Source organism: Cherax quadricarinatus, chromosome 57, assembly GCF_038502225.1.
Source record: "Cherax quadricarinatus isolate ZL_2023a chromosome 57, ASM3850222v1, whole genome shotgun sequence".
NCBI classification, from domain to species: Eukaryota; Metazoa; Arthropoda; class Malacostraca; order Decapoda; family Parastacidae; genus Cherax; species Cherax quadricarinatus.
This window is the reverse complement of record NC_091348.1, coordinates 9538293-9547281: the sequence shown is the minus strand read 5'-3', so window position 1 is coordinate 9547281 and position 8989 is coordinate 9538293. Positions and strand designations below refer to the sequence as shown.

The 8989-nt window shown below is 36.9% G+C and overlaps 1 protein-coding gene across 1 annotated transcript in view; it reads right to left on the bottom strand.

Moving 5' to 3' along the window:
* Positions 1–7611: 7611 nt before the first annotated feature.
* Positions 7612–8989, bottom strand: part of Dora (zinc finger SWIM domain-containing dorado) — a 506090-nt gene continuing 504712 nt past the window's right edge. The window contains exon 27 of the mRNA XM_070097330.1: positions 7612–8989. This exon is cut by the window's right edge and continues 22515 nt beyond it. The gene's annotated coding sequence lies outside the window, so the exon portion shown is untranslated.

The window sequence follows — 8989 nt, the reverse complement described above, 5'->3', positions numbered from 1 at the left end:
GGAGAGCCATGAAGTCTTCCTTGGAGGTATCATTGACTCACTGCCATAGCACATGAGAAGACACCCTTTTCCTCGAGATTGCAGATTTTACCTTCTCATAAGAAAACTAGACAATGGCGGGAATATGCAGGTTGGCGATGTTGCTTGGATAATGTCTCCAACCTCAGGCAGGGTGGACGTAAGTTTCCACTTTGGTGACATTGGGGCTCTGGAGCTCAAGTTGCTTCTGAATGTCTGGGTCACTTTGTGTAACTTCTTGTTGGACTATAGTATGCAGGATGAGGAAAGTACTGCAGCTAGAATTAAGGAAAGAATGTCTGTATAATGTGACAGGGGCTGTTGCTGATAGAGAGAAGGGAGAAATTTTCAGCTTGTTCTGCATCCTTCACATTGACAATATGCATCTCACTCTTAAGGCCATGGACGGGCATGTTTTTGCCACCATACCTCATGAGAGCTTTGCTAATTCCGTGGTCTGAAAGGTCATCAGTACGTGTTGTTGGCTGGAGGGAAAATTTTATTTTGTCCAAGATCGTCTTGGAAATATGTCTGTAATATGTGAACAAGGAAGTGGGGCAGTTCCAGTCAGAATCGTCTACTATGTGTTGAGGTCATTTGGACAAAGGCAGTAAGCCATCTTGTCCTATCACAAGTGAACAACCTAAAAACTGCTCTGCATCATGGAAGAAGCCAGGACCATAGTAACAGTAGTGTGAAAGTTAGAGGTGTTGTCCAAAAGCGATACCAGGTTCAAAGGAACATCTATGGGCATGCTGGGGTCAGATAAGGGCACTGCAGGGATGCTAGGTCAGGAAGAAGGCAACACATAAATATTAGTATTCATGACTGATTATATTCTTTTTTTTATATAAAAAAGGGGGAGAGGCAGCTCCAAGGAAAAACAAAAACAGAAACTGTGAAACCTTCTTCTGGTCAACGAGTAACCTTGACACAGCAGTAGTGCTGAAGCTACATGGCAACCACCCATACCTTCCCTGGTATACTAGGATTCCCAGTACTCCAGGAGGGCACCTCCAGAATTAACTGAGTCAAGCTCAGCCAACAAGATAGACAGGCATGGCATGCCTGGAGCTATACCCCTTTGGCTGTCAACTCCTGGAACTGAAAGGCAGCCTCCAGGTATACTTCTGTCATCCAAGGACATACGAGGTTGCCCACTGGGGTTCCAAAGGGCAGCCCAGCACATCCCAAGGTAATCCATTTCCCACAGCACCACCACCGAGGTCCTCAGTAGAATGGGATGAATAGTGATCCCTTTTTCCTCTGCCTAGGAGCTAAAATTCACCACATGGGAAAATCTCCCCAGATAAAAAAGCTGAATGGAGAGAGGAGGGAAGGGTGGGAGATATTTAGATTTGATCTGAGGAAGAAGACAAGAGGTCTAACTCCTTGGATCAAGAGCCCTTTTGCCATACCAAGGGACCCCTTTGTTGAAGGGGCTCAGATTTACAAAACAAAAACCTCTAGTTGTTTAGTGATTTTTTTTAAGAATATTATTATTTAATTACCATGATTACCAATTATATTTATTTTAATAATCTGCTACTACATTACAAATTTGTTACCATTATATCTAACATAATTAAAATAATTCTAAGTCTATTAACCCTTCAACTGTCCAAACGTAGATCTACGTTGATGTGCACAGCACCCCAATCATAGATCTATGTTTTTTTATAAGAAAACATTTAAATTGGATGTAGATCTACGTCCGGAGCTCTACGCACATGAACGAAGACCTATGTTTGGACAGTTTAAGGATTAATAGCAGTCAAAACTATATCAATACTTTATTCCTTTATAGGCTACAAATCAGAGCAAATTTTAGTGAAAGAGAAATCTGCCTGCTATTTAGGCCAAAAGAAATGGGTTACTGAGTTCTTAGTCAGGTACTGAGGTCACTCAAACCTTGGTAACACGGTAAGGTGACCAAGTGTTAGGGAAGGACAAAGTCTAGTTTGCCATATAAAACTGCACATGTAAAGGCATGCTCAGTGTTTTAACTACCATATTTGCCTGTTCAAACATCAAAGTAGTGGAATATTGAAAATCAATTTTTGTTTGTAGAGCTATATTGATGAACATAAGGTTGAGACACAAAATAACACTAATAAACAGCATTTGACAATACTACAGGTTGGGTAAGGAAAACATTAAATTTAAGTGTCATGGAATTGAGTTGGTGTTACCAATGAGTGTTCAGCTCAACTCCTGGGCAAGGTGGAAACAGCTGGGTATTTTTACCAGCATGCTACTCCTCACAAAGGACTTAAATTATTGACTGGTGACAAGTTCCAAGACTGGAGAAAATATCTTAGATTTCAGGAATGCACCTCATCTTTCAAATGCAACTACAGTATGACAAAGCCAGCCATCAAGTCAATTTTTTTGGGGGGAGGGCATGCAACAAGAGTGCATTTATTTCACACTAAAAGTGGAAAGTCCATATTATCTGAGACACTGGTCATACCTCCATAAAAATATGTTTCTGTAATAAGTGTTTACAGCACACTACAATGGCTGCATTACCTTACACTCAAACCATGGACTGCCCCTCATCAATTCACTAGTAAGACACATTATATGCAAAAACAAAAACAAAAACAAAGAAAAAGACAATTTTAACATAATTATATCCTGAAGGATGCAATGTTTCATTATAAATACAATTAGAAAACTGTAGTTTTATTACACATTCCAAAGTTCATGATCATGAAAATATTTACTAGTCACTAAAAATTATCATACAAATTTAAATACACTGCAAACAATTACAAGTTTTTTAATGTATGTAAGTTGGGAGATCTAATAAAAAATATGAATTGTACTTTTGCTTCTCTCCATTACAAGGAAGATACAGCATATTAAGAAGGTGGAAAGTAAGCTCTCATTATCTATAAACACTTTTCAATTACAATAAGTTTTATAATATATTATGTTCCTGTTATCAGCTATACATTAGAGACAATAGCTAAATAAAGGTACTGCATGTGTCAGAAGTATAAAAGAACAGTTAAAAAATTTATATTAATAAAATTTCCAATGAAATTTCTTCCAATATTCATGAAATGCATTTTTCCTCTTAATCTAATGGACTGACCTTCGTTGAGCTTGCTCACTTTGTAGCATATGAAGCAATTTGGAATTAGGCATTTTTATCTTATCTTATCTGGCCTCAAAGTGAGACATTTACTTTGAACAATTTGTAAGTACAGTAATCTGAAAAGAAATATCCCCCATCCAACCTTGAGCAAAGCTCTACGAATAGTCTACAACCTCCAATAAATGTCAAATATGAGAGGAAAACAATAACAACTGTGTTTATAAAGTGTCTGGCTGATACAAGTGATAAAATCTGATGTTATGAATGTTATGCTTAAATAGCAATACAATCAGAAGAAAAAATACCATTAAGATACCAACGAATTATGAAAAAATAGACCATATGAAAATGTAAAACACTAATTCATTTTATTAAATATCCAAATTCAAAAGAAAAAGATAACCTTATATTAAAAAAATACTTATAAAAGCTTAAGCACGATAGCAACTTTCTTTCTGAATGCGGGAGACATGACAATCACTCATCCTAAAGCTGAAGAGTTTTACAACTAAACAAATTTAAAATATAAACAAAACATCAAACTTTTAAGGGAGATCATGATAGTGGCAAATCATTATTAAAAATAACAAATGTTAATACTGTACTGGAAAAAGTAAACCCATGAAACATATTATAGATTACTATATAAGCCTAGACAAACTTATTTTGAGTAAAACAGGGTTGCACCCAAGACTATCAAACATGCATTTTAAAAATATAATGCCACAGTACTGACAAATTAATTAAAAAAAGTTTATCCTGAGATAAAATAGCACATGACATATGTTGCATAATTTGAATACAGCTAAAGTGACGACACAAAAAACTATTACAATGAATCTCCTAGCCACACATAAACCTCAACCAGAATAAAAATATGGCATGTAAAAAAATTTACTTATTTTCTTTGCAAAAAACCATCAGTGGTGGATTCTTCAATAAAAGTGGATGTCTAGAGGTGACATTAAAAAGAGGACAGAAGCTGCTGAAAGTAAGTGCAAGAACCATACAAAGAATAAACTCACCATTACACCTATAAACTGTTGCACAAAGCAAGCTTGTATTACATAATTAACTAAGAAATAGTTGGAGTAAGAGAGAGTGAAAAGGGAGAGGGGGAGAGAGAGGAGAGAGAGAGAGGAGAGAGAGAGAGAGAGAGAGATAGAGAGTGAGAGAGAGAGAGAGAGAGAGAGAGAGAGAGAGAGAGAGAGAGAGAGAGAGAGAGAGAGAGAGAGAGAGAGAGGAGAGAGAAGAGAGAGAGGAGAGAGGAGAGGAGAGAGAGAAGAAAGAGAGAGAATAGAGAGAGAGAGAGAGAGAGAGTAGAGGAGAGAGAGAGAGAGAGAGAGAGAGAGAGAGAGAGAGAGAGAGAGAGAGAGAGAGAGAGAGAGAGAGAGAGAGAGAGAGAGAGAGAGAGAGAGGAGAGAGAGAGAGAGAGAGAGAGAGAGAGAGAGAGAGAGAGAGAGAGAGAGAGAGAGAGAGAGAGAGAGAGAGAGAGAGAGAGAGAGAGAGAGAGAGAGAGAGAGAGAGAGAGAGAGAGAGAGAGAGAGAGAGAGAGAGAGAGAGAGAGAGGAGAGAGAGAGAGAGGAGAGAGAGAGAGAGAGAGAGAGAGAGAGAGAGAGAGGAGAGAGAGAGAGAGAGAGAGAGAGAGAGAGAGAGAGAGAGAGAGAGAGAGAGAGGAGAGAGAGAGAGAGAGAGAGAGAGAGAGAGAGAGAGAGAGAGAGAGAGAGAGAGAGAGAGAGAGAGAGAGAGAGAGAGAGAGAGAGAGAGAGAGAGAGAGAGAGAGAGGAGAGAGAGAGAGAGAGAGAGAGAGAGAGAGAGAGAGAGAGAGAGAGGAGAGAGAGAGGAGAGAGGAGAGAGAGAGAGAGAGAGAGAGAGAGAGAGAGAGGAGAGAGAGAGAGAGGGAGAGTGAAAAAAAAAAAAAAAAAGAAAGAGAGAGAGAGGGGAGAGGAACATGAGAGAGGAATTTTTATATATATATATATATATATATATATATATATATATATATATATATATATATATATATATATATATATATATATATATATATATATATATGTCGTGCCGAATAGGCAGAACTTGCGATCTTGGCTTAAATAGAAACATTCATCTTGCCATATAGGACAAGTAAAAATTTGTGTATGCAATAATTTCGCCAAAATCATTCTGAACCTAACGAAAAAAATATATTTCATTGTGTTTGTTTAGTATTAAATTATTGTAAACAAATCTAAAATATATTTAGTTGGGTTAGACTAAAATAAATTGTGCTTGTTATAATAAGGTTAGGTAAGTTTTCTAAGTTCCTTTTGGCGCAAAATCATAAATTTTTACATCAACATTAATGAAAAAAATATATCTTTAAACATATAAGAGAAAATTTTAGAAAGAACTTAATTTTAAATGAGTTCTTGCTAATTGATCAGTTTTACATATTCGCCACGACATTATATATATATGTCGTGCCGAATATGTAAAACTAGTCAATTAGCAAGAATTCATATAAAATTAAGTCCTTTCTGAAATTTTCTTTTATACGTTTAAAGATAAATTTTTTTCATTAATGTTAATGTAAAAATTTTTAATTTTGCACCAATAGAATCTTAGAAAACTTACCTAACCTTATTATAACAAGAACAATTTATTTTAGCCTAACCCAACTAAATATGTTTTAGATTTGTTTACAGTAATTTAATATTAAACAAACACAGTGAAATATATTTTTTTTGTTAGGTTCAGAATGATTTTGGCGAAATTATTGCATACACAAATTTTCACTTGTCCTATATGGCAAGATGAGAGTTGCTATTCAAGCCAAGATCGCAAGTTCTGCCTATTCGACACGACATATATATATATATATATATATATATATATATATATATATATATATATATATATATTATAATGGCTATACATACATATATATTATAATGGCTATACATACACACACACACACGCGTGTGTGTATGTATAGCCATTACAATCCCATGTCTTAAGAATTTTAGTGTCATTGATGATGATCTCCAGTTTAAATGCCCCTCACTTGCCAACAGGGTATAGTTAAGATGTAGGCGCCTGGGTCAATGGACGTACATAGGATAGCGGACAGATGGTAGACTTTATTATCATTAAATGCAGAGCAAAACAATTATGCCTTTCCCATGGTTTGCTGGTAGTAGGATAAACGTGAATTGGGTTAGGACCTCCAATATTACCTTTGTGTTGTATGCATGCATACAGTGGACCCTTGGGTAATGATTTTAATCTGTTTCAGAGAGCTTGTCCTTAACCGATTTTATCGTTATCCAATTTAATTTTCCCATAAGAAATAATGGAAATCCAATTAATCCGTTCCTGCTGTCAGGAGGCTTGACAGAATAGTACTTCAATATGATGCTATTATCAACTTTACGGCTTATTTATCTATCACAATTCATCTAATATGACATAATAAACAATATTAAAAACATGATATATACTCTAGAATGAATAAAATATGTCATAATGTATGTGAGGATAAAGTGATGGAAGTGTTGTTGTTGGGTTTATAATGGCCACTGAGAGAAGCCGTACATAGTGGTGGTGGAGGCACCAGCAGAACCCACCAACACCAACACACTTAATTAAACAATGTATGTAATTTATAAATAAGAAAGATTTACATTTTAATTTATATATAAGTAAGTTTATTCAGGTATACACAAATACAGTTATGTACATAGATTATCATACATAGCAGCATATGTGTAAAGTACCTAGGATAACCCAAAAAGTCAGAGTGACGTATTTCCATTTAAGTATAAAAGTAAATATTTACTTTTATACTTACACTTTTATATTTACACTTACCTTGGAGGAGATGTTAGTTTAATTAGTTAGTTTGATGGAGGAGATGCTGGCAGAGGTTTAGGGTGGTGGAAGATACGCAGCAGGCCGGTGTATGTTCAGTGGCCTGATACACATTCATCAACACTGGAGAGTTACTTTCGTGTCGTTTTTCTATCGCTTACTCACTTAACTTGCTCGCTACACTGTTAATTCTACACTTTATCGCTGGCTGGCACTATAGCCTTTATCAATACCTGCTGCTTTAGTATCATACATATTGTAGAATCACTGCAGAAGGCACACTCACCCCTCTCTCTTCCTCCTCCACTTTGGCACTTTGCTACAAGTTTTTTTTCTTGAATTTTGTGTTTCTTTCCTTCTTTATCACAGGGCTGGCACTAGAAACTTTCTTTGGGCCCATGGTGGCTTATTTAGCAGTTACAAGCACTAAAACAAAGGAATAATACAAAATGTATCGCATGTATGGGAGGAACCATCCGCCCTGGCTTGTAAACAATGGCACACTACCTGTACATAGTGGCTGGGCGGCCGCGGATGGCCCAGGCTGTGTGGATGCGTTCGGGACGAATGTCCTTAACCGAGTTTTTCATCGTTGGCTGAGCCAATATTCTTATGCAAAAACGCATCGGTATCCGATTTTATTGCTATCTGATTGCATCGTTACCCGAGGGTCCACTGTACAGTGGACCCCGGTTAACGACATTTTTTCACTCCAGAAGTATGTTCAGGTGCCAGTACTGACCAAATTTGTTCCCATAAGGAATATTGTGAAGTAGATTAGTCCATTTCAGACCCCCAAACATACACGTACAAACGCACTTACATAAATACACTTACATAATTGGTCGCATTCGGAGGTGATCGTTATGCGGGGGTCCACTGTACTTTATAATTCTTTACATACTCCAAAATATGTTGCCATACAAGGCCAAAAATATTTGAACTAAAATTGGTAGAACGATCCATGCCAGAGTGAGCAACACCTGGTACGTTGTGAACTAGCTGCAAAGCTACATTCACTAGTGACTCTGGAATAAGTAATTGCTGCACTCTTCGGCTAGGGGTATCAAACTTGGTTACACGGTACAACAAATTTAGGTTGATGACAAAGTCACTAATAGGGAAAGATGGTTTCAAAGAGTTCGATCTTCCTTCAACAGGAATTGAATTACACCAGACCATGTTGGATGTGTTCACTGAGCATTCGTAAGGTCCTCTGCACTAAATGGAGGACTGACTACAACTGCACCAATGTGGCGGGACAAGGCATCTGCAACCACATTCATCTTACTTTGCAAGTGTTCATAGGTGGGGTTGAACTCTTGTATGGTCAAGGACCATTTTGTGAATCGTCCGGTAGGCTGTTTATATTCAGGAACAAGAGAATTAATGAAGCACGATCTGTTAAGACATGGATTGGGTGCTGGTAGATGATATGTATCTCGGAAATGTTTTAACCCTTTCACTGTTGGTCCCATAACATTACAGCTTGCAAGCCTGTGTCGGTCCCGTAATAGTACGCCAAAATTCTAGCGGCTTCAAATTTTGCCGGAGAAAGTTAGTAGGCCTACATATGGGAGAATGAGTCTGAGTGGTCAGTGTGTGCAGTATAACAAAAAAAAATCCTGCAGCACGCAGTGCATGAGAAAAAAAAAACTTTTATTTAAAACAGCAGCTTTGCGGTGTATTTTCGTATGGTATTTATGGTATTATTCTTGTTTTTTTTGTCTCATTTGATAGAATGGAAGATACATTACTGAACTAGAGATGATTCTGAATGGTTTACGGAATAAAAGTACCTCAAAATTGAGCTCAAAGTAGCGGAAATGTTCGATCTTTGCCGATGTTCAGGAGTACACAAATCACATCATGCATCCAATACACATCAACTAGTGGGTCTAACATGCTTTCACAAATGCGCTGATAATATTTATACCATTTTTACAATAATGCAGTAGTCTGCATAACAGTAAATCTTCTATGTGTTCCGTGAATAAAAATTAAAAATGGAAA